We start from the raw sequence: 27,573 nt of genomic DNA on the forward strand, positions 1-27,573 counted from the left end.
CATGTATTATTTTTGGAAAAAGTTTATTGCTATAAATATAAAAAATCGGCTCGATTTTTAAAATTTTTATTTTTTCGCTCTGCAAGAAAACTATTTTTGAATCATCAAAAAGAGAAAAGATAAAAGCCAAAAGAAAAAAGAGAGGAGAAGAACTAAACTAAAACATATGCACAGGGAAAGAAGCGAAACAAACATCGGTAATTACTTAAAAAATCAAAAAAATGGAGAAAAAAGGAAAGGGGTCATGATAATAATAATAATAATAATAATAATAATAATAATAATAATAATAATAATAATAATAATAATAATAATAATAATAATAAACAACTAAGTTAGAGGCGCTTCGATGGTATGCATGCTAATTCTATCGACTAGAAGGTAGCGATTCGTGTGGATAATCGCATATTGAAAAACTAGTCCAATCTAACGATGCATAATGACGGATTGGGGTTGTTGGTGTTGAGACTTTGCTAGATTTTTATAGATTTCAATTGTTCATATGGGAAATATAAACCATTGGATGTATTAAGAGTGAAAAGAGCTTCCATTCAATGGTGGTTTTGTGCTTGTTTATAATTAGTGATGATCGTTTGAATGATTTGGAAGAAAAGGAATGAGAAGAAAAAGAAATAAAGAATTGGGAGAAAAACGAGATACCTTAAAAATACTAAAAGAGGCGGTGAAATGGTGTATAAAATTTTCTTTAAAAAAGCTAGAAAAGTTGAAAATAAATTGATACAACGAGTTATAGTGGTTCAGCCTCAATTGTTTACCTCCACTACTTTAGTCTTTTTTGCTAAGGATTTTCTCCATTTTCTCTTTTAGAATTGATACATTTCATGGCAAAGTATAACCTTTACAACTCTCAATTTTTTACTAAGGTTAAGATAAAAACTTATCTAGTTTTTATGGCTTAACTAAAAACCCTCTCCCTCTTACAAAGGTAATATTATGTAAAAAAGGAAAATCTCCCTAAGGTAGGTGCTTATATCACTGGACTAGATCTTTCGTCTCGCAATCCGTGCGGCCTTAGGCGATCCGTTCGCTCCAAACTCACCTAAGTCAGCCTTTACTCCCAAAAGTGAGGATTCCTTTAGAATTCCTCTAAGGCACCAATTTGTATAGCAGAAGCGATTGAGCTAAAATAAGCTACAAAGAACAACAAAAAGCCAAAGAAAGAATGCACACAAAGTGTTGAGTAAATGCTCAAAGAATTCTATTACTCTTAAGAATTCAACATACAATGTATGATTACAAATGAGGGGGAAGCTCTCTATTTATAGTTGAGCTCCCTCAAAACCAACGGTCAAGATACATTTACATCGACGGATGAGATTAACCATATCTCTTGATTTTAGGGATTTACAAGATATGTCGTATCAAATCTAATATAATATTTACAAGATATGATTCCCTCAATTTTCTAAGATTAGTTACCAAATTAACCTAAGTTGTCATATCTTTATTATCAGGCCAACTAGGCTTCAATCTGATAGGCTTCTCCAATAGTTCTTTGAATTTGGTCAGTTCTCGTAGGCTAAATGTTCTACATCTAATCGATAGACCTCCATGGGGCGCATCTTGTGCCATGGTCACGAGCTTTGCACTTTGGCCCGTGACACTTATAGATTCAAGCTCTTTCAAATTCAAATAAACATTTTAAATAAAAGAAATAGAACTCTATCCAACAATTGTTTATGTGCAAAGTACGAATGTGAGAAGAAAAAAATAGTAAATCTTGAATTTTGAGCTCTTGATCTTTGAAACTTTTGTTGGGTCACTAGAGCACCACCGAAGAAACGAGAAAACAAATTCTAGAAAATCCACACCATGAATCCATGTACAATAAAACGAATTCGGGATAGGGCAATGTAACACCCCAAATTTTTCGATATAGTAAGTGGCACTACTTTGAGATCCATTATAGTAAAATTTCAAGAAAAAGTTAAAATGAGATCAATAAAGAGAATGTTTGAAGGAATTATAATTCTTTATGGTTGGAAAACAATGAAGAAAATTATGGATGTGAAAATGTTGACAAAGTATGAGGATTAATATGTAAAGTGACCACTTAGAGAAAATATGGATTGATAATGATTCGTTGATATTAAATTGACATGGAAAATGTGTTTCAAGAAAAGCGAGTTTGGACTAAATTGAATAAAATGAAAAGTATATGGTCTAAATTGGAAATGTTCTATTTTTGGCCTAAAAAGGATTAAAATGCAATTTTTGCATGGTTGGATGGTATTATGGGCCTTTATGATGTTATGTGAAACTTAACTGTATTAAGTGTCATATTTGATATAAATAAGTGAAGTGATAAGATAAATGAACTACAAGTGCAAATCTTCCATTAAAGAATATTTTGGGCATTTCAAGACTTTTATAATGAGGATCTTAGAATTAAAAAAATACAATGATGTGAGAAAAATTGATTGCTGTAGATTTTGGAATTTTTAAGTCATGAAATAATGTGGGCCACCCATTTAATATTTTTGAGTTTAATTTTGACTATTTTTAATGAGAATAAAAGAAAGAAAAGATTTCATCTTTTTCTTCTTTTTCCCATCCCCCTCCGTTGAAGAAGAGGAAGTTTTATCTTCTCATTTCTTCTTTCTCTCTCTCAAATCCGACCAAAAATCTTCAATACCCAAGTTATTTTCTTGCAAGAATCATTTCTAAACTTAGTTCCACCATCATATTCATCATTGGAAGAAAAGGTTTTTATGATATAGTAAGAGAAAGCTTAAGTAAGTGTGAGAAAGTGAAGAACAGGGAAAGAAAGTGCATTTTTTTCATCTTTAATATGTTTATTTAAGGTTTCTTGATATGATTTCTTATGAACATGGTTTTGATTATTGTGTGTTTTGAAGAGGAAGAGTTGATATCTGAGTCGTGGATCTTTGAACAAGAAAAAAGAGGTCTTGAGCTAGTGAAATAGAGAAATTTGGTGATTTTTCTCTTCCAAAGGAAAGTAAGTACTCAAGGAATCATCCTTACATTGTAAGAATTAATATAGACAATCTTTAAAGTTTAAATAGATGAATGCTAAAATGGGGTTAAATATTAATAATCATAATTGAATGAAATAGTTTAATTGAAGTGAAAATAGAAACAAGTATATTGGATTAAAATGAGCATATTGAGTTTTAGTGTGCTTGATAGTTATTGAGTCAAAATTGACTTGGAATAGGGTAAATGGCAATTTTAATGTTGTTGATTAATTTGTGAAGAAAAGAGTAAGTTATGACATTAAATAGGCCATTAAATGATTTGGTGTATAAATGTGAAAAGAGTATTAAAGGATTGATTAGTAGAATAATAATAAAATTTTAAATTGGAATATTGTATGAAATATAACATGTAATGGCAATTTGCAATAAGGAATGCTTAATAGCTCGTGGAGCTTTTATAAAATTGTATTATGAGATATTGAGCACGTGTAAAAGTATGGGTAACAAGCCAGATTGATTAATATTGGGAATCTCATATTGAATATGAGAGTTTAAATTCTTAAGTTAAATGTGAATAATTTCCAAATGAATATTTACTTATGTACATGAAATGTGGATACCACCTTGGGATGTACCCAATGGAAATGTGTATGCATGAATGCCTTAATGAATGTGTGAATTTGTATGCATGTTTATATGTATGTTTAAGGTTGGGATGTGGCGTCCTAAACTCGGTCAGGACGAACTAACCCAAATTTAGAACGTCATATTAGTCACTTACGTGACTTCCTTATCGATCACCAATTACACCACAAAAACATACAATAGACAGCCATGGGTACATTCGTCATTTAACATACATCACACAAAGCAACCATAAATTTTAAATTTAAAATGACTTCGTGACTAAATATTTATAACTAATAGGCAAAAAGCCGAAACTTGATTATAAATCATTTAAGCGCTAATTACATATATCCAATTGGTCCTTTTACTAGCTCGTTGAAACCAAAATGAATTGCGTGTTTGAATCGAAATGAATAGAATGGATAAAAATAGAGAAATGGGAAACATTCAGAAATGATTATGGTTTTCTGCGAAATAGAGAAATGAAATCATTTGGAACTGAATGTAGGTTTCTCAAAATGGAAACGAAAATGAGAAATGATTCATTTGTAAATGTACATCGATTACTCAGAAATGATCGAAAGAATGAGTTTATATTTTTGAGCTGTTTTAAAGCCCGAAAATGAAAATAAATCATTCGGTCATAGTGAATATGTTGAGTAGTGAAATATCAAACATATTTTCTTAAAATTTTACCAGAGGTTAAATTGTCATAATTTTACCATGGTAAAATTAAGATGAGAAAATTATTTAATATAAATATATTGAAGTCTATTTTGGAAAATAGAAAAATATGTATTGGGTTGATTTAATTTTAAAGTGTTAGGTTAAAAGTCAAGAAATCATATATAATTGGGCCCGATACAATGAGAGGCCTGAATTCCTATAAAAATACATATGAGAGGAAACACACCCTATTAGCCCCTCTCCCCTTCCTAGTTGGACTAGTGATCTGCCACAAATTGATGTGGCAAATTATGCTTTTCTAACGTACTTAAGGAGTTTTTTTCTCGAGTAAAATAGTGTCTTTAGCGTAGTTTATCATTATTTTCATTATTTTCATATATTTGGTTAAATAAGTGAAAATGTCTCATTTTTGTCTATTTTGTGACCTAAATTGGCCTGTAGTGCCATTGGGAGGCCTAACATGTGTTTGAGTGATGTAAAGATGCGTTAGAGGTCAAAAACGAGCGAGAACGACACCTAGGGCACGGGTATCTTGATACCTCTAATAATGAAGACTCCCTTCAGTGGTATCGTGATATCCTCTTTAGGTTGTGATATCCAGCTTCGAAGGAAGACCCCAATGTTCAACACTGCCTGAGGTATCATGATATCCTCTTCGTCAAGGGGATAAACTTGGACAAAAAGCGTAGTCTTTGTCTACTCAGTCCACCAATCACACAAGGCTCGTGTAGCGTAACTTTTGGCAACAAAAAGTCATCAGGATACACTTCAATAAAACCAAAAAATTACTGCGGAGGAGACACACACATTAGCTTAGTTTTAGGCTTAGTTTTCTCTAGGTTTTCTTTAGTTTTTCTATGCACTTTTTTAGGGTTTTTATTTTTCTATTCTTTTACCTTAGATTAGAGTTTATTTTTCTTCATTTTCTTCTTGTTCTTGTTATTCTAGTGTTAGTTCAATTAGTTATTACTGTAGCTAAGGTTTATTTGCATTTCTAGTCCTTGTACCCTACTTTCAAGACCTTTTAAGCTTTCGTTTAATTTATTTCAGTGTATTTTACTTTCAATATATTAAATCATGTTTCTTTTATGTTTTCTTCTTTAGATTTTCATGTTAAATGGTTTTGATTTCATGGTAGTTAAGTTTTCTTGCATAAAAATCTCAACTTTTACATTTTTCTTAAGCTTTACTTTCATGGTTGCCTTGTTTTACATTTTTATGTTTATTTTTTTTACTTTGAGTATGAGTAGCTAAACCTCAAAAGAGGTTGGTTGATGGAGATGTGGGCAAACTAAAATTTTAGGACAAATGACTAAATCGTAATAAATTGGACTAAACCGAATAGAACTAAGAACATAGGTAGTGACGCCCTTAAGGGAAAATCGAGATAAAGTAAGACCAGAAGGTAATCTTGTCGTGCACCTGCTCATTAGTCCCAGGCTAAACAGCGAGATTAAAAGATAAATCGGACCTAGTTCGTCTAAGTCGGTGAAATTGGGATCAGTAATAAAATGGAGCCATTTGGTAATTTACGCGATTTATGTCCCTTGTTCAAGGTTCGGTGAACTGCATTGAAGTTAACAAACCCTCATTATTTATTTGTTGGATAGTCTTTTAGTTTTGCATTTCTTACACTTTAGTCCCTAGTATAGAATATTTAATTTTCTTACAAACTGATCTTGTTATGAATTACCGTACTATAAAATCGTATTAGTAGCTACTTAGACTCTATTGTGTAGACTAGTTATTGCTCAATCGCATCTTCCTTTGGGTTCGACCCATTGGAATTCTTTATGTTCCATCGGAGCTATAAACATAACAACTAACACTGTACGCTTGTAGTAAAATCGGGCTTTTAAAATTTTTATATAAAATCGTTGTTTTAATGCACATGCGCATAACCGTTCAACTAGGAAATTGTTTTTTTTTTGAAATAAACCTCTACAATTCAACAAGGGTTTTACCTTCTCTCCTTATAAATAGATGGCATCGGTAGAGCTATTTATACAACTTTGAGAGATTGTTACTTTGCTGAAAAATAGAGAGAATTTATTGTCAACTAGTAAATATATTTTCTAGAATAACAATTTAACTGGTTTCTATTAAAGAAGGGAGAATTTTCGTTTTCACCCTAAAAAGAATATAAAAGCTTTTCTAGTTCTTTGTTTGATTTAATTGATTCGAGCCCACATTCAAAGTAGTTCGTGGTATGAGAATAGTGGAGAAGATTGCTTGGTTGAAAGCTGAAAAACATTAAGGATTTGCTTATCTGAAAACACAGGTATGATTTCGGTCTAAGGTTTATTGCTATAAATATCACAAACTGAGTCGGTTTTCAAAATTTTAATTTTTCGTTGTGCAAGAAAATTTTTTTCAAACCGGATTTTTCTAGCAAGCAGACTATCTAATGGAACGACGAAAATGTGCAAGTGTACACAATCGCAACAAGTAATAAAGTGACAAGTAAATGTTGAGTTATCGTACCCATAGGGACTGTAAAAAGAAATATTTATGAAATCAATGTTAAACACTTTGGTGATGGAAAATATTTTGGTTTAAAGATGATTAAAAACTAAGGGTTAAAAACTAAGTAAAAGAAATTTAAAAATAAAAAGGTTCTAATACACGATTCAAATAAGGTTTAATCAAGATGATATAATTGTGTTGAATTAATTACATTCCTTTAACTTAGAATTATTAAACTTATGTTATACTAGTACGAACAAATTCACGGCAACTCGGTAATTTGCTAACTACTGCTCATAGATACTTATTAAATTAATCAATCTCTTGAACATTTTTCAATGCCAATCCAAGTGATTAATCAATCTTCACAAGCATATAAAAGATCAAGTGAGGTAATAGAGTATTTCAACCTTGAAACAGTTTAATCACAATAATCTTGCAAGTTATGCAAGGCATATGTATCGCCAAATACAATGCTAAATTAACTTCAGCTACCTTAGAAGAATAAACATGCAGTGATTAAGTATTGTGTCGACTAATTACAATTTCAATACGATTTAATAATTAATTCATTAGTTATCTAACAATTAAATTGCAATAATTGTTTTTACTTAATCATGCATCTTACTGAGGCCTATAACAGCACAAACACAATTTCAATAATTCAAGCAGCAAAATATAATTAACCCAACACGAATTAAATTCAAGCTAGATTGATTAAAATAACCATTTCAATAGCATAAATATTCATAAACATGTTTTTCAAAACAACAACAAAATTTAAACAGATAGGGAACAAGAAGCAAATCTGATGTTTCTCCGCGGCTTGACTAAGTTCTCCGTTCTTCGTTCTCCGTTGTCCTCGGCTATCAAGGTGGCTTATGAACACTTTTATTGCTGCTAAAAAATGGCTGATGAGGACCTCTTTCCCAAGAGAAGAAATCGGCACTTGAACAAAAGGGAAAATGAGAAGGAAAAGTTGGGAGAAAGTGAAAGAGGAGAAGAGAGAATGAGAATGTGAGGGATGAGTTGAATGATCAACAAGGGGTGGCTTTTATAGCTGATTATGGCTACTAAAAATAGCAAATTCCATCAGCCAAAGAGATCCCCCTTGGCTGGCCACACACATGGCAAAGTTGAGAGATTCAACTTTGCTAAAAATAGCTTGGGGCAAATCCCTAAAGCCACCTTTTTTGGAGGGGTTTGAATGCAAGGTTGAAAGTTCTTCAAGGGCTTCTTTACAAGCTTATTTAGTCAGATAAAATGCTAATTTGGGTCAGCATATGGACGGTTCTAGGTAGCCAAATTGGTGGCTGGTTCGGTTCACTAGATTCGGTTCAACCAATGCGGTTCAACTAGACCATTTTTTTCCATAATTAATTAATAATAATTTATTTAGCCCAAATTAAATTGGGAATAAATTAAAATTAATTATATTATGAATTAACACAAATTTTTGGATCATCTTAGGCTGGAAATAAATTTGTCTCGATGCTTCAAATTGCTTCTCGATTTTATTCTTCGAGATTGTCTGCTGAGCCAATTTTCGCCTTTTGTACGAATCTGTCGAAAATAGTCAAAATTAATCAAAATTAACTATAAAATTAATTAAAATTCATCCTATTCATATTTTTAACATAATTTAATTATTTATAATATTTAATTATTTTTCAACAAGAATTTAACCGAAATAGCATGATTTTAAGTTAAAAATGGCATGTAAAAACACATAAATTTTTATGTTTCCAGACCCGAAACTTAACTCATTTCTTGTCCCGAGTAATGCAAAAATTTGAAAAGAATTTTCTCGAAAACACTTTTTAAAAAACTTCTTCAGAACAACATTGTTCCCAAAATCATGAAATCAATATAATTATGCTCAAAAATAAGAAATTTGATAATTATGCTACTCAAGTATATATATCGTTCAAATTAATCTCAACAATTACCACAATAGAAAAATTAGACTAAATGCTTCTTAATAAAGACATGTTAATCCCTACCAATTTGATTTTAATCCCTTAGTCAAAATTAAACTGCAATTATTAAGCTTAACTGATGTCTTCATATGTTGAACAGAGCAATTTCTCTCCACTAATGTAGGTAACATTGGAACTTTGAATCAATAGGCCTTTAACAAGGTTGTAACGTGGCTAGGATTAAGGGTAGGTAAAAGATAGATAATTTTAGGTTTAAAAAAAAAACCCTAGACTCAGCTTGTATCAGACCTTTCGAAATAATTACCTTCAATACATCAACTTTTCTTTCCTTTTCACATGCCCTTTAGTGCAATTCACTTCAAGTACATATGTTTTTTCTTCAAGTATTTTATTGCATGTACTACAATTTTTAGAGCATTTCATACTTCTTTGCAACTCCCCCAAACTTATTTTCAAAGAATACTCTGAATAGTACTGAGTTTAGTGTTTGAGACATTTTTAAGATAATTAAGAAAAATGATGGCTAACTTTGTAAGGGTTCAAATAAAATTAGGCCATAAAGTCTCAAAGTTGGGTTTCAAAGGATAAAAATTTCATCATGATTGGCTTGAAATACTCAAACGGTCCAAACAACAGTTGCCTAAATCATTTTCAACGTTCCATGCTTTCTAGGATTTCGCCTCAAGCAACTACTAAGTCAATTCTAAAGACTTAAACTTTCATGCATGCCTAACTTTTCTAAAGAACTAAAATTTCATGGTATGATTTGCATGCTTTATTAGAAATACACTTCATGTCATTATTAAGCTAACATAACAATTTATTAAAATAATCAAACTTTATTCATACTTAAATTTAGCATACTTAACAAAATTCAAATTTATTGAAGAAAAATATATCATATTCATAATTAAAAGAAAAATTTTATTCTGAGTGGAAATAATTTCAACTTTTGGTCCCCCCAACTTAAAATGAACAACACCCTCATTGTTTAAAGTGAATAGATACTATACACCAAGTAGGATTCCAAAAAAGAGGAAGTGAGTCAATTTGACTGCTTAAGTATCAAGCTCTTCCTAGATCTAATCCTAGACATGTATATACCTATTGCCACACTTTACTACTTGTCCATATTTACTTTTGATTCCCATCTCTTATTTTATTGTGTAGAAATAAAAAATTCCTAATTAATCCTAATTTAAGCTAAGTTGATAAAATTAATATATAAATTATAAATAATATAATTATATATTAAAGTTTATCAAATTATTAATAATATTAAAGATATTTATTTTAGATGCTTTTAAAAATATTCACAAAGAAAGGCACCTAGTTTTTTATTATTTACGAAAAGATTGACTAAATTTTAAAATAATTCAATTAAGTCCCTAGACTTAATAAAATTTAAAATTGAGTCATAAATTAAAACTTGGATCAAAATTGACCATTTTATTTGAAACTAAAATTTTATTTTTCCATTTAAGGGATAATTTCTTGGAAAATTATGTCAAAATAAATTCCCAGGAAAGATTGGAGGGGTCACAAACGATCCCGCTTAAGTTCCAATCTCCTAGACAGAATTTATTTAAAAATACTTTACCCGAAAATATACCCTAAATCGTTTATTCAAAAAGAAAAATGAAAAATTAAGTATCTGATAAAATGAACGAGGTTTTATCCTGTTCAATTTTATCTCCCCAATAATGTTTCAGGCGTTGAGCATTAACTCGGAAATTACCTCCCTTACATTAGAGTTTAACAACTCCGTATGGATAGACTTGGTGAATCGTAAATGGACCAGACCAACGTGATTTTCGCTTACCTGGAAAGAACTTTAATCTGGAATTGAACAACAAGAGTTGCTGACCTACTTCAAATTCTCAAACTCGAACGTGGTTGTCATGCCATTTCTTGAGTCTTTCTTTAAGTAATTTGGCATTTTCATATGAGAACATTCGGAACTCTTCTAACTCATTAAGTTGGAACATTCGTTTCTATTTCGCGAGCTTAGGATCCAAATTAATTTGTTGAAGAGCCCAGTAAGCTTTGTGCTCTAACTCCAATGGTAGATGGCAGCCTTTCCCAAAGACCAACCTATAGGGTGATATCCTTAACGGTGTCTTGTATGTTGTTCTGTAAGCCCATAAAACGTCATCTAATCTTGTGGACCAATCTCGTCGGTTCGGGCAGACTACCTTCTCAAGTATGCCTTTGACCTCCTTATTTACCAGTTCAGCTTACCCATTTGTCTACGGATGGTAAGCTGTTGCAACCTTGTGTTTCACTCCGTGCTTGTCTAATAACCATTTTAACCACATGTTCACAAAGTGGATCCTTCATCACTGATGATAGCTCTTGGGGTTCCAAACCTTGTGAACACATGCTTCTGTAGAAACTTCATCACAACCTTAGCATCATTTGTCGGATATGTCTCAGCCTCGACCCACTTAGACACATAGTCTACTGCTACTCGTATGTACTTGTGACCGCAAGACAGAGGAAAAGGACCAAGAAAGTCAATACCCCATACATTGAGCAACTCTACCTCAATGATGTTTGTTCGAGGCATCTCATTTCTGTTGGTGACATTTCCAACCCTTTAACATCAATCACAGCTCTTCACGTAAGCATATGCATCCTTGAATAGTGTTGGCCAAAAGAATCCGGTTTGAAATACTTTGGCCACTGTACGTGTACCTTCGAAGTGTCCCACACTTGGAGCTAAGTGACAGTGGTATAAAATCTTCGTTATTTCATCTTCTGCCACGCATCTCTTAATCATATGATCTACACACTTTTTAAACACATCTCTTCCTAGAATAGTACTTCACATCGTGAAGAAACTTTTTCCTTTGTTGATACATCTTATCAATTGGCATCAAACCACAAGCTAAATAGTTAGCAATATCAGCAAACCAAAGGGTATTATGGACATGATTTACCTTCAGGATATGTTCGTCTGGAAACGTCTCCTGAATTGGTATAAGAGGAGAATTCCCTTCTTGTGGCTCCAATCTGGACAAGTGATCTGCTACTTGATTTTCGACTCCCTTTCGATCTTTCCGATCTTGAATTTCTATATCGAACTCTTGAAGTAGAAATACCCATCAGATCAGCCTCGACTTAGCGTCTTTCTTTGCAAGTAAATACTTAATTTCCGAGTGGTCTGTGTAGACAGTCACTTTGGTACCTACCAGATAAGATCGAAACTTGTCGAAAGCAAACACAATAGCAAGTAACTCTTTTTCTGTTACCGTATAATTCAGTTGAGCTCCTATTAGGGTTCGACTTGCGTAGTAGATGGGATAAAAAATTTTGTTCCTTTGCTGGCCCAAAATAGCTCCAATTGCGAAGTCACTTACGTCACACATCAATCCGAATGGCAAATCCCAGTCTGGTGTGACGATTGTAGGTGTCGTGACTAATCGACTCTTCAAATCATTAAAGGCTTTTAAGCATTCCTCATCAAACTTGAATATAGAGTCATTCTCCAATAATTTGCATAAAGGTTTAGCAACTTTGGAGAAGTCCTTGATAAATCTTCGATAAAAATCGGCGTGGCCCAAAAAGCTCCTAACACCCTTTACAGATGTTAGAGGTGGGAGTCTCTCAATAACATCTACCTTTTCTTTGTCTACCTCAATCCCATGTCTCGTTATCTGATGCCCTAGAACAACTCTTTCTCGTACCATAAAATGGCACTTTTCCCAGTTGAGTACAAGATTCGTTTCTTCGTATCGCCTTAGTACCTTAGTTAGATTGGTTAAGAAATCATCGTAAGTATCTCCGAATATTGAAAAATCATTCATAAAAACTTCCAAATATTTCTCAACCATGTCAGTAAAAATAGACATCATACATCTTTGAAATGTAGCAAGTGCATTACATAAACCAAATGGCATGCGTCTAAATGCAAACGTACCGTATGGGCAGGTGGATGTCGTTTTGTGTTAATCTTTCGGTGCTACTGTAATCTGATTATACCCTGAGTATCCATCGAGAAAACAGTAGTAATCTCGTCCTGCGAGTCTATCCAGCATCTAGTCCAAGAATGGTAAAAGAAAGTGATCTTTCCTAGTCGTCATGTTCAGCTTCCGGTAATCGATACAGTTCTCCATCCCGTAACTATTCTAGTCGGTATCAACTTGTCGTTCTTGTTCTCTACGACTGTGATACCTCTTTTTTTTTGGCACACACTGAACTGGGCTTACCCATAAACTGTCTGAGATGGGATAGATGATACCCTCATCTAACCACTTGATGATTTCTTTTTTTAATATGTCCTTCATGATGGGGTTTAGTCTCCGTTGTCTATTGATCGTCCCTTTTTTTCTATCTTCGAGGATAATCTTGTGCATGCATACAGATGGAATAATGCCGCGAATATCGGCTATGGTCCATCCGATGGCCTTCTTGAATTGTTTCAGAACTAAGATAAGTTTCTCTTCTTGCTTAGTGGTTAATTCTGTTGAAACAATTACAGACAGAGTAGAAGCGTTACCTAAATAAACGTATTTTAAATGAGAAGGTAATACCTTGAGTTTTAATTTAGGTAGCCCCTCGATCGACGTTTTTGGTTGGGAATAGTCCATCTTTTCTAACTCCAAAGATTCAAAACGGGATTACGGATTAAATCCCCTTTTATTAGCTTCTAGTAAAGTTAAATATTCATCCTCCTCTTCATCATTTGGAGGATCCAATGTTAAAATTCTTTCCAGTGGGTCCTCAACACAGTTAAGTTCCTTCTCCAATATTAAATCCTCTAAATCTGACATTGCAGAGCAATCATCTATTGTGTCAGGAAATCGCATAGGCTTAAAGACGTTAATAAGGGTCCTTCAAGTTGCTAGGAATGGCCTTTCTAGGATGATTGGTACTTCTTTGTCTGCTTCAAAATCTAGAATTACAAAGTCAGCAGGAAAGCTAAACTTATCTACACGTACCAATACGTCCTCGATTTTTCCTTCTGGATGTGCTAAGGATCGATCTGCTAGTTGAAGCGTAACTGTAGTTAGTCTAACTTCTCCTATCCCTAACTTCTTAAATATTGACATAAAAATAAAGTTGATACTCGCACCTAAGTCACATAATGCCTTACCACAATATGTTGTTCCAATGTTGCACGGTATGGTAAAACATCCAGGATCCTTCAATTTTTGGGGTAGTTTGTCTTGAAGATATGCACTGCATTCCTTCGTCAGAGCTACCGATTCAAATTCTCCAAGTCTTCATTTCTTAGACAAAATATCTTTCATGAACTTGACGTAGTTCGACATTTTCTCAAGTGCTTCAACCAACGGGATGTTGATGTGAATTTGCTTGAGTACATCAAGGAACTTCTTGAATTGAATCTCCTGCTTCTGTTTCTGAAGTCTTTGAGGGTAGGGTGGTGGTGGTTTCATTACTAGGACTGATTTTGGTTGATTCATCTTCAGAAATTCTGCATCTAACGACGTTGTTAGTTGATCAGAATTAGCTGGTCCTGAGGTTACCTTTTCGGGTTTTACAGATTCTAGTTCTGGTGAAACTGGCATTTTAACACTTGGTTGAATCGTTTCTTAGACAAGATATCTTTCATAAACTTGACGTAGTTCAACATTTGCTCAAGTGCTTCAACCAAGGGGATGTTGAGTGAAGTTGCTTGAGTAAGTCAAGGAACTTCTTGAATTGAATCTCCTACTTCTGTTTCTGAAGTCTTTGAGGGTAGGGTGGTGGTGGTTTCATTACTAGGACTGATTCTGGTTTATTCGTCTTCAGAAATTCTGCATCTAACGATGTTGTTAGTTGATCAGAATTAGCTGGTCCTGAGGTTACTTTGTCGGGTTTTGCAGATTCTAGTTTTGGTGAAACTGGAATTTCAACACTTGGTTGAACTTATTCTAAATCTTGAGCGTCAGCTGGCTCTTTTTCAACTCCGACAGTGTTGGGCTCTACTATCTTTCTGCTCCTCAATGTCAATGCTTTACAATGTTTCTTCCCCAGATTTCTCAGATTCTCCGTGTCACTAGGTAGAGCACCTTATGGTCGGTTCCTGAGTTTAGTAGCAAACTGGTCCACTTGATTCTCCAAATTCCTTAAAGTGGTGTCGTTTTTCGCCATGTATACCTTCAATATAGCAAATTGGTTTCTGAACTTGTTAAGGGAAACTAGGCGGCTGAGTTGGTCTAGGTTGGGCGTAAGTGTTACTGGTTCCAGCCTCTTGGTTACTCTAGGAAAAATTCGGGTGATTTCACCACGATGAGTTCTAAAAGTTGGATTGCAGTCCTTGCCTCCCTCGGTTTTTGTTTTTGTTACCCATGTAATATATGGATTCGAGGTTTGATGGACATTCTTCAAACAAATGTCCTTCCCCACAATACACACAAGCTATATTCTCAAATTGGTTAGGTGGTTGGGCTATAAAATTGTTAGACCCATTAGTGGTAAGATTCTTAAGCATTGAGGATATTGAAGATACCTGAGATGCGAGTGAAGTGAGAGTGTCCACTTCATGTATTCCAGCGACTTGTCTTCCTAACGCTGCTCGATTGGTTGGCCATTGATAATTGTTGCTGGCAATCCTCTCAATAATTTCGTAAGCCTCATTATAAGACTTAGAAAAGAGAGCACCATTAGCAGAGGCGTCCACTACCATCCTCATGTGAGCATTGAGACCATTATAGAATGTCTCAAGTTGAATGCAATGTGAGATTCCATGATGAGGGCACTTTCGTAATAACTCTTTGTACCTTTTCAATGCCTCATACAGGGACTCATCAACCATTTGTTGGAAGGCAGTGATCTCATTCCTCAACTTGACATTCTTGCTCAGCGGGAAATACTTCATGAGGAATCTCTCGGCTAACTCTTGCCATGTAGAAATGGAGTTCGGTGGCAATAAGCTCAATCAGGCATGAGCTCTGTCCCTTAGCGAATATGGGAATAGCTTCAGTCGTAATGCATCTTAGGGTACTCCGGCTAACTTGAAAGAATCGCTCACTTCCACAAATAGTCTTAAGCGCAGATGATGATCTTCAGTAGCCATTCCACTGAATTGGCCCACAGTCAGAAGGATCTGGAACATGACTGGCTTCAGCTCGAATTGTTGTGCCTCAATTTCGGGTCTCCAAATAGCCAGATTAAGATCATTAAATACTGGCATGACATACTGTCGTAAAGCTCTATCCCTATCATCAGCAATAAGGATAAGATTCTGAGCAAGGTTTACTTCGTTTCCTTGATTTATATTCTCAAAGTTTATCTCTTCGGTCCTTCTCTGGTTCGCTTGTCTTCTTCGCTGTCGAAAGTTTCGTTCTATTTCAGGGTCCACAGGGAGTAAGTCGATAATTTGATCAATACTCATAAACACCTGAAATAATCACAGAAAGATTAAGTAAGTAAAGATTTAAACAGGAAAATAAATAAACCAAAATGTAAAAACAGATTCACAAATAATGACCTTTTCTTTAAAACAGTCCCCGGCAACGACGCCAAAAACTTGGAACGACGAAAATATGCAAGTCTACACAATCGCAACAAGTAATAAAGTGACAAGTAAATGTCAAGTTATCGTACCCATAGGGACTGTAAAAAGGAATATTTATGAACTCAATGTTAAACATTTTGGTGATGGAAAATATTTTGGTTTAAAAATGATTAAAAACTAAGGGTTAAAAACTAAGTAAAAAATTTTTTAAAAATAAAAAGGTTCTAATGCACAATTCAAATAAGGTTTAATCAAGATGATATAATTGTGTTGGATTAATTACATTCCTTTAACTTAGAATTATTAAACTTATGTTATATTGGTATGAACAAATTCACGGCAATTCGGTAATTTGCTAACTACTGCTCATACATACTTATTAAATTAATCAATCTCTTGAACATTTTTTAATGTCAATCTAAGCGGTTATTCAATCTTCACAAGCATATAAAAGATCAAGTGAGGTAACAGAGTATTTCTACCTTGAAACAGTTTAATCACAATAATCTTGCAAGTTATGTAAGGCATATGTATCGCCAAATACAATGTTAAATTAACTTCAGCTACCTTAGAAGAATAAACATGTACTGATTAAATATTGTGTCGACTAATTACAATTTCAATACGATTTAATAATTAATTCATTAGTTATCTAACAATTAAATTGCAATAATTGTTTTTTACTTAATCATGCATCTTACCGAGGCCTATAACAGCACAAACACAATTTCAATAATTCAAGTAGGCAAACTATAATTAACCCAACATGGATTAAATTTAAGCTAGATTGGTTAAAATTAAAATTTCAATATCATAAATATTCATAAACATGTTTGTCAAAACAACAACGAAATTTAAAGAGATAGGGAACAAGAAGCAAATCAGGTATTTCTCTGCGGCTTGATTGAGTTCTCCGTTCTTCGTTCTCCATTGTCCTCGACTATCAAGGTGGCTTATGAATAGTTTAATTGCTGCTCAACAATGGCTGATGAGGACCTCTTTCCCAAGAGAAGAAATTGGCACTTGACCAAAAGGGAAAATGGGAAGGAAAAGTTGGGAGAAAGTGAGAGAGGAGAAGAGAGAATGAGAGTGTGAGGGATGAGTTGAATGATCAGCAAGGGGTGGCTTTTATAGCTTATTGTGGCTGATAAAAATAGAAAATTCCATCAGCCAAAGAGACCCCCCTTGACTGGCCATGCACATGGCAAAGTTAAGAGATTCAACTTTGCTAAAAATAGACTAGGGCAAATCCCTAAAGCCACATTTTTTGGAGGGGTTTGAATGCAAGGTTGAAAGTTCTTCAAGAGCTTCTTTGCAAGCTTATTTAGTTAGATAAAATGCTAATTTGGATCAGCATATGGACGGTTCTAGGTAGCCCAATTGGTGGCTGGTTCGGTTCATTAGATTCAGTTCAACCAATGCAGTTCAACTAGACCCTTTTTTCCTTAATTAATTAATAATAATTTATTTAGACCAAATTAAATTGGGAATAAATTAAAATTAATTATATTATGAATTAACACACATTTTTAGACCATCTTAGGCTGGAAATGAATTTTCCTCGATGCTTCAAATTGCTTCTCGGTTTTATTCTTCGAGCATTGTCTACCGAGCTAATTTTCGCCCTTTGTGCGAATCTGTCAAAAATAGTCAAAATTAATCAAAATTAACTATAAAATTAATTAAAATTCATCATGTTTATATTTTTAACATAATTTAATTATTTTATAATATTTAATTATTTTTCGACAAGAATTTAACCGCAATAGCATGATTTTAAGTTAAAAAGGGCATGTAAAAACACATAAATTTTCGTGTTTCCATCTAGCTCATTCATCTTTCGGTTAGTATTATTTTTAAAAGATAATTAATTGAATAACAACTTTTACCGTAGCAATCCCCGGCAACGGTGCCAGCAACTCGACCTCCTCTTGATTTACGAACGTGGAGAGTGTAAATATTGCAAATAAAATATATATAATTAAGTGCGGTATTTGCAAGCGAACAAGTCAAATTGTAATATATTTTTGTTTACAATAAAACACTTGGAAAATACTCTGAGGATCGTACCCAAGGGATTGCATATTAGGGAAATTTATTATTAAATTAATTGCCAAAAATAATTACTAATCTAATTGAGTCACAAATTAGTAGCGGTGATGTAGAATTAAAATATTAATTAAATTAATTAACCTAAAATAACCTAATGGAATTTCCTATTCCTAGTGTCAATGATACGAGCTCCCAACTTATGATCGATTAAATACCTAATTATCAACTAGGCAACCAAATACTCTTAACTGAGAGATTTACCATCCTTATCTAAGAATACCCTCTCGGTCTCATCATCATTAAGGATTACCACCTAAGATACCCTCTTGGTCTCACCTGTCTAGATATTCTGCTAGGATTGTCACTTCCTAGTATACTAAGTACTCTTGAATAAACACTCTATTTTAGATAAATGATTGCTTAATCAATAAATCAGTTAAATAGCTGAATCATGCAAAATATGAATAAAACATAAGAATTAATCCTAATATTCATACAAATGTCAATTGATCAGGTTAACGAAATATAAATAAAGGAATAAAGGAAAAGATGAAGAAAATGCTCATGAATAAATAGATATAAGCTTGGTTCTAGAGCAATCTTCGCTCGCAGTCGTCTTCACATTGGAATGGAAATAACTCCGCTTACAAACACATAAAACTAAAAATAAACTAAAAACTAAAGAAAACACTATAATAAATTTGTCTAATTAGGTCGACTCCCCTTCCTAATGCAGTTATAAGGTGACTTATATAGGCTAAACTTGAGGTGCAATGTACCTATAATACCCCTAATATAATTAGGGTTTAACTAATAATAGAAACCCTAAGCGATTGTCAAAATATGACTACATTTATTCAAGATATCGTCGATCATTATGACTTGGAGGAATCCCTTATCGTGACATCGCCTCTGTTTCATCCCTAGCAGCTTCGAAGTTCCGCGCCGCAACACTACATGCCTATGTTGCGACACTGTAGTCGTCCTTTGTGTTCTTTAGCCTAAAATGGCACCCTGTACACTCTAGTAGCCCATTAGTGATTCTCGAGGCCCAAGCTGGTCTAACAGGTTGTCAAAGCACTAAAAAATGTGTAAAAACGTTTATTTTTCTAATAATTAAGTCTAAGATACTAAAACGTAAAGCAAAACAAAATAACACAAAATGGCTAGAAAATAAACTCATTCAATGTTGGAAAGTACCTAATTTGCCAAAACAAATTGTGGCAGATCAAAACTTCATACGGATTGTGGCTGGCAGGAAGCCAAACCTTAATCATTTAAGGATTTAGGGATGCTCGTCCCACATATTGGATAATGATGCAAGGAAGTTAGACCCACGGGCAGAATTGTGCATGTCTATAGGATATCCAATGAGAAAAAATGGTGGTGTGTTTTATAACCCAAAAAAGCAAACTGTTATAGTGTCAACTCATGCTACTTTCCTTGAAGAAAGTTACATAAATGACTTCAAACCTCGGAGTAAAGAGGTACTCGAGGAACTTTTGAGAAATATACAAAACTCAACAAAAATGGTTCCAGAAAAAACTCCTAATGGTAAACTGGCAAAAGATCAACAACATAGGGTACTTCGTCCTAGTAGGAAGGTCTTTCGTAGGCTTGAGTTCTTTCAATCTGGCATGTATAACCCCTTACCCGAGACCATTTCCAGAGTCGAGCATGAGGAGTTACTTGACTTAACTTAAAATTTCGGGGCATAAAAATTTAGTTTTAAAAGTTAATTCACTATTCATAATAAGTCTGTCCACCTGAGCAGCAGTTACTAAATTAATTATAACTCGAGCTAAGAAACTCAAAATTTAAATCCGTAAATTTTCCCTGAAACTATACTCATATATCTTTTTACCATAAAATTTTCAGAATTTTTGGTTTAGCCAATTAGTACAGTTTATTAGTTAAAGTCTCCTCTATTTCACAGATCGACTGTCCTTACCTCTCATCACTAAAATTCAATTATCTCATTGTACAGATTTCATATAGTGTTCTCACTTAATTCTACAGAAAATAGACTCAATAAGAAATCTATAAATATAAATTAAAACTCATAAATATTTTTGTACAATTTTTAATGATTTTCCAAATTTAGAATAGAGAATTCCAAAAACCGCTTTGACCTTGTCTAACTAAAATGCAAATATCTCAGAATATATAATTCCTCTGTCTACACCGTTATTTTTCTATGAAAATAGACTCAATAATCTTTAATTTTATAACACATCCACCCTCTAATTCATTTTCTACTACCCTTGGTGATATTTCAAATTCACGTCACTACTGCTGTCTCAAAACTGATTCACTACAAATTTTTACTCTTTCATGATTTCTATGCATAATTTATCACCTAGACATTTATAACCACAAACACCTTCATACTTAGCCATTTTAATAACTATTCTTCATCAAGCATTTACATATCATCTTTTGGTCATATTTTAAGAATATACAATCGAAATGACCAAGTCCCTATACATGCCATAGCTCAAAACATTTATCGTCTTAAAATACCGAGTTGTGGTGGTTGATAGTGTGAACGCTCTTCGACGTCTTCAAGATCCCGATTATGCTTGATAATACTATATGAAAGAAAAAGAAATAAAAGAAGTAAGCATAAAGCTTAGTAATTTTACAAATAAATAATGTCATCATTTAACATAAATAATGATATACAAGTATCATGTTCTTAATTTTTCTTTTTACTTAATCTCACTTACTTGTTTACTTACTTATCTACTTAGATAGCTTAAGATTACAACTTACTCTTCTCTTGCTGAAATATTGGTTCTCACTGATAACATAATATGTTCTTAACTGTTATAACTCACCTGAAGTTGTTAATTATACTTTTACTTGAACTTTCATAGAACATAAATTGTTTTCTAGCCCGTTGAGTCACATTGGAATAATAAGGATACTTGGTTCTCTTTTCTGATAATAACATGCCAAAGCCATTTCCCAGACATGGTCTTACATGGGATGTTTCCTGTACTGCCAATGCCATATCCCAAATATGGCCTTACATGAGAGTTCTCATATCGGTGCCCATGCCATGTCCTAGACATGGTCTTACGGGGGACCTCTCATCTCGGTGGCAATGCCATGTCCCAGAGATGGTCTTACATTGGACCTCTTTACCCAAATGTCATGACATTTGTATCCAATACATTCCTAATATTTCAACGGGGCTTGTGTCACTAATTCTCTGTCATCTTATACTTAAGTCAACATTAGATATTTTCATGAAATAAATACATAATTGCTGAAAAATAACAGCATTATTAATAATTATCAAAATATTACGTTTATTTACCGTAAACTTACCTCGGTACAAAAATGTGATCAAATCTAACACTTTAGTCCTCAATTTTTTTCTTTCCCCGATCTAGCTCCAGATTTTGTTCTTCTCGATCTATAATAGAAATTTTAGCTTATTTAATACTTACATTCATCAAAACAGTCCTTGACTCAATTTTTGCAAAATTACAATTTTGGCCCTAAACTTTTGCATATTTATAATTTTTCCCCAAAGCACGGAAAGTAAACTTCATCTCTTATTCTTATGTTTTATAACATGCTGAACATTTTTCCCTTCTATGACAACATCAAATTCTTACTCTAGCACTTATGAACATTAGGTATTTTTGCTGATTACGTCAATATACTCGTTTTCACTTAAAATCGACTAGCAAAAGTTGTTTAACATAATTTCTAGCTTCATATCCTACCATAAAAAAAATCAAAATACACACTTTTCACCTATGGGTAATTTTTCAAATTTCAACCCTAGCTCGAAATAACAGTTGAAATAGGTAAATCGAGCTACGAGAATATCAAAAATGCAAAGAACATTAAAAACGGGGCTTGGAATCACTTACTATGAGCTTGAGAAAGTGAAGAAACCCTAGCTATGGCTTCCTTCAAATTTTGGCTACAAGCAAAGATGATGAACACAATTTTTACATCTTTTTCCCTTTTAATTCTATTTATTTACTAAATGACTAAAAGGCCCTAACTTAAAAAAAATCCTATTTCACTTATCTCATGTCCATCACTAACTAATGGTCTAATTACCATAGAAGGACCCCAAATTTATAATTCCATAGCAATTAAGTACCTTTAACCAATAAAAATCAACTTTTGCACTTTTTATAATTTAGTCATTTTGACTAAATTGAGTACCCAAACATCAAAATTTTTGAACGAAATTTTCACGAAATCTTTCCGTGAAATTGTAGGCCATAATAATATAGAAAAAATAAATTTTTCCTCATGGGATTTGTGGTCTCGATACCACTGTTTTGACTAGGCCCTAAATCGGGATGTTACATTTCTCCCCCCTTTTTAGGGATTTTCGTCCCGAAAATCTTACCAATGAAGAGATTTGGGTACTGTTTTCGCATAGCCTCTTCGGGCTCCCATGTAGCCTCATCAACCCCCATGTCTATTCCATAACACCTTCACAAGTGCAATATTTTTGTTCCTTAGTTGCTTAATCTCTCGATCAAGAATCTTTACCGGTTCTTCAACATAAGTCTTGTCTGGCTGAATCTTAACCTCTGCCGGTGAGATCACATGTGACAGAACGAAACAGTAACGACGTAGCATAGACACATGGAATACATTATAAATCTTCTCTAACTCAGTTGGCAAAGCTAACCGGTATGCTAAGGACCCAATTCTTTCAGTTACCTCGAACGGTCCAATGAAACGTGGACTTAGTTTGCCTTTCTTGCCAAATCTGAAAATTTTCTTCCACGGGGATACTTTCAAAAACACTTTGCCACCAACTTGATACTCGATCTCTTTTCTTTTTAAATCTGCATAAGACTTCTGTCTATCTGAAGCTGCTTTTAAACAATCTCTGATAACTTTTACTTTCTCTTCTATTTCTTTGACTAAATCAACCCCGTAAATCTGGTTTTCCTTAAGCTCCGTCCAATACAAAGGCGTACGACATTTATGTCCATACAAAGCTTCATAATGAGCCATCTTCAAACTCGACTGATAACTATTATTATAGGCAAACTCTACCAGTGGTAAATATTTCTCCCAACTACCTTGAAATTCTAAAACAGAACATCTGAGCATATCCTCAAGTAGCTGAATAACTCTTTCCGACTAACCATCAGTCTGAGGATGGAAAGCCGTGCTAAAACTCAATTTTGTACCCAAAGCTTCCTGAAATTTTCTCCAAAATCACTAAGTAAATCTCGGATCTCTGTCTGAGATAATCGATAACGGTACCCCATATAGTCTAACTATCTCTGAAACATACAATTCAGTCAACTTGTTAAGTTAATAATCCATACGAACCAGAATAACATGAGCTGACTTTGTTAGCTTATCAATTACAACCTATATTGCATCTTTCTTTCTCGGAGTCAATGGTAGCCCTGCTACAAAATCCATGGTAACTCGGTCCCATTTCCACTCAGGAACTAACATAAGCTGCAATAAACCTGAAGGTACCTGATGTCCAGCTTTCATCTGTTGACAGATCAAGCATATAGAAACAAATTCTGAAATATCTCTTTCCATTCCTGCCCACCAGTACATTTTCTTCAGATCATTATACATCTTTGTACTACCCGGATGAATAGACAACGAACTGCTATTTGCTTCCTGTAAGATCTTCCAAATAAGCTCATCATTCTTTGGCACACATACTCTGTCTCTAAACATCAAACTATCATTAGAACTGATCTGAAAATCTGACTCTACACCCGATTCACATTGAGCTCTTTTAAACTTGCAACTCACTGTCATTTTTTTAAGCTTCATAGATTTCTTCAAGAAATATCGATTTAGCCCTCAACTCGGCTAAAATGGAACCGTCATCTGATAAAGCCAAACTGGTATTCAAAGCTCTCAATACAAATAAAGATTTTCTACTCAAGGCATCAGCAACAACATTTGCCTTACCCGGTGGTAATCGATCACTAACTCATTATCTTTAATCAACTCAAGCCATCTTCTTTGCCTCAAGTTCAAATCTTTCTGAGTCATCAAGTACTTCAAGCTTTTATGGTCAGTAAATATTCGACACTTCTCACCATACAAGTAATGTCTCCAAATCTTCAACGCAAATACAATAGCAGCCAGCTCTAAATCATGCGTCGGATAGTTTTTCTCATGTGGCTTTAACTATCTGGAAGCATATGCGATGACTTTATCTTCTTGCATAAGTACACAACCCAATCCGTTCAAGGATGCATTATTGTAAATCACAAATTATTTACCCGGTTGTTGCTGTACTAAAACAGGAGCTTCAGTCAACAATGCTTTAACTTGTCAAAACTCCACTGACACTTTTCAGTCCATTCAAACTTGACATCTTTTTGTAACAACCTTGTCAACGGGGTAGCTATCATGGAAAATCCCTTTACAAATCGTCTGTAATAACCAGCTAATCCAAGAAAGCTTCTGACCTCTGATACAATTTTTGGAGGCTTCCAATTAAAAATTGTCGAAATTTTACTTGGATCAACTTTAATACCATCACCTAAAACAATGTGTCCAAGAAATCTGACTTCCCGAAGCCAGAACTCACTTTTACTAAACTTGGCATAAAGCTTATTATCTCTCAAAATCTGTAAAATAGTTCTCAAATGCTCGGCATGTTCAATCTCATTGTAAGAATAAATCAGAATATCATCAATGAACACAACTACAAATTTATCCAAGTAAGGTCTAAAAATTTGATTCATTAAGTCCATTAAAATAGCAGGAGCATTAGTCAATCCAAATGGCATCAGAAGAAACTCATAGTGACCATACCTAGTCCAGAAAGCAGTCTTCAGAACATCTGACTCCTTAACCCTCAACTAGTAATAACCGGATCTCAAGTCTATCTTAGAAAACATAGCAGCTCCTTTCAATTGGTCAAACAGATCATCAATTATAGGTAGTGGATATTTGTTCTTTATAGTTACCTTATTAAGCTGTCGGTAATATATGCATAATCTCATTGAACCGTCTTTCTTTTTCACAAAAAGCACCGGTGCACCCCACAGAGAACAACTAGGCCTTGCAAAACCTTTATCCGTTAATTCCTGCAACTGAGCTTTCAATTCTTTCAATTCCAACGAGGCCATTCTATAAGGAGCAATAGAAATGAGAGTTGTACCTGGAACCAACTCAATACTAAATTCAACTTCTCTAACAGGAGGCAAACTTGGCAATTCTTCCAGGAACACATCTAAATACTCACATACCACTAGCACTGAATCAATTTTCAACTCTGGATCTTTAGTGTTCAATAAAAAAGCAAGATAAGCTTCACACCCTTTTCGCAAACATTTCTGAGCAGACATAACAGAAATCATTGAGAGAGAACCATCTAACTCATCTGAATCAACCCGAATAATGTCATTATTTTCACATTTCAACTCAATATATTTCTTTCCGCAATCCACAACCACGTCATGGGCAGTCAACCAATCCATACCAAGAATCACATCAAACTCATCAAATGGTAATAGCATGAGATTGGTCGGAAAACAGTGACCTCTAATCATCAAAGGGCAACTCTTACATACTTTATCTACTAACAAATACTGGCCTAATGGATTTGATACTTTAATTACAAATTCAGTAGATTCTATAGGCATGTTCATACTAGGCATCAATCTCATACAAACATAAGAATGAGTCGAACCCGGATCAATCAATGCAATAACAGTAGTATCCTAGAGAGAAAATGTAATCGTAATCACATCAGGGGAGGATGCCTCTTCACGAGCATGGATAGCATATGTTCTTGTGGGTGCTCTAACATTTGATCTAGCTGCTGAGTCTTTAGACGTACCCTTGTTACTTGCTCTAACTCCCGGGTTCCTCTGTGGTCTACCTCTAGTAGGAGCATTTCTTGATCTCGCACTCGGTATTACTTATTTTTAACTATTTCGGGACAATCTCAAATAAAGTGATCTGGTGCACCACATCTGAAAAAGGCATTTTCATTTGCTCTGCAATCTCCAGGATGACGTCTACCGCATTGGGCACATTCTGGCCTAGGTGGCCCAGTATTACCCGTACTTGAACTGTAATAGTTTGAGCTCTAGAACCCTCAAATCTTCTGCCTCTGTTTCGACTAGAATGTCTAACTAAAAAATTTGATCTACTAGGGAACTCTCTAGGCCTCTTGGAAGTAACTGAGATGATCTGCTCATTTGCCTTTTTTTCATGTCTTGCGCTTCAATTTCAGTTTTCCCTTTTCATTTTCTTTTAACAAATCCTCTGCTTTACAGGCTCGCTCAACCAAAACAACAAACTCTTTGATTTCTAAAACACGCACTGACAGTCGGATATCATCATTAAGCCCATCTTCAAATCTCTTGCACATATTGGCTTCGATGGACACAAAATCTCGAGCATATTTACTAAGTCTAACAAATTCGCATTCATACTCGGTCACAGTCATCTTACCTTGTTTTAACTCAAGGAACTCTTTTCTTTTCTGATCTATAAATCTTTGACTGATGTACTTCTTACGGAACTCCTCCTGAAAGAAATCCCAAGTAACCCTTTCACTAGGTACCACTGACACAAGAGTCTTCCACCAATGATAAGTTGAATCTCTGAGAAGTGAGACAACACACTTCATGCATTCTTCAGGTGTACAAGATAATTCATCAAAAACTATGAAATTTTTTCGAGCCAAAATTCTGCTTTCTCTGTATCATCGTCTTTAGTAGCCCGAATTTCTTCAGCCCCTTGTTTTCTGATCTTATCAACTGGTGGCCTTTCCCTGATAACTATACCTACAGCTGGAGAAGCTACATAGGGAACTTGAGAATCATGAGGGGGTGGAGGTCTAACAGTCGGATTAGTACGAACGAACTCGGCAAACCAATCATTCATAGCTTGGAAGAAAGCTTTTCAAGCCCCTCCTTCCTGACTAACTGAAATGGGCCTTTCACTAACATTAACATCTAGTGGCACCGTCCCTTCTATGGGAGAGGGCGCATTACTCTCTAGTTCATCAGTACCAGCTCATTCGGGATCCATAACTATAAAAGAAAACATTTCAAAATCGTCAGGAGTCGTTACACTATCAAAATATATAATTATGGCATGTATAGCTAGACTCTTATTCATACTGAATATTTCAAGAACCGACTAAACCTGCTCTGATACCAATAAAATGTAACACCCCTTACCCGAGACCATTTTCGGAGTCGAGCATGAGGCATTACTAAATTAATTATAACTCGAGCTAAGAAACTCAAAATTTAGATCTGTAAATTTTCCCTGAAACTAGACTCATATATCTTTTTACCATCAAGTTTTTAGAATTTTTGGTTTAGCCAATTAGTACAGTTTATTAGTTAAAGTCTCCCCTATTTCACTAATCGACTAT

At 34.2% G+C, this 27,573-nt stretch overlaps 1 non-coding gene across 1 annotated transcript; it reads left to right on the top strand.

Moving 5' to 3' along the window:
• The first annotated feature begins 15,369 nt into the window (after nucleotides 1-15,369).
• On the top strand, nucleotides 15,370-15,476 carry LOC128040688 (small nucleolar RNA R71). Its single transcript, XR_008195494.1, has one exon. It is a non-coding gene; the product is annotated as a small nucleolar RNA R71 (small nucleolar RNA).
• Nucleotides 15,477-27,573: the final 12,097 nt, after the last annotated feature.

This window comes from Gossypium raimondii, chromosome 4, assembly GCF_025698545.1.
Source record: "Gossypium raimondii isolate GPD5lz chromosome 4, ASM2569854v1, whole genome shotgun sequence".
NCBI lineage: Eukaryota > Viridiplantae > Streptophyta > Magnoliopsida > Malvales > Malvaceae > Gossypium > Gossypium raimondii.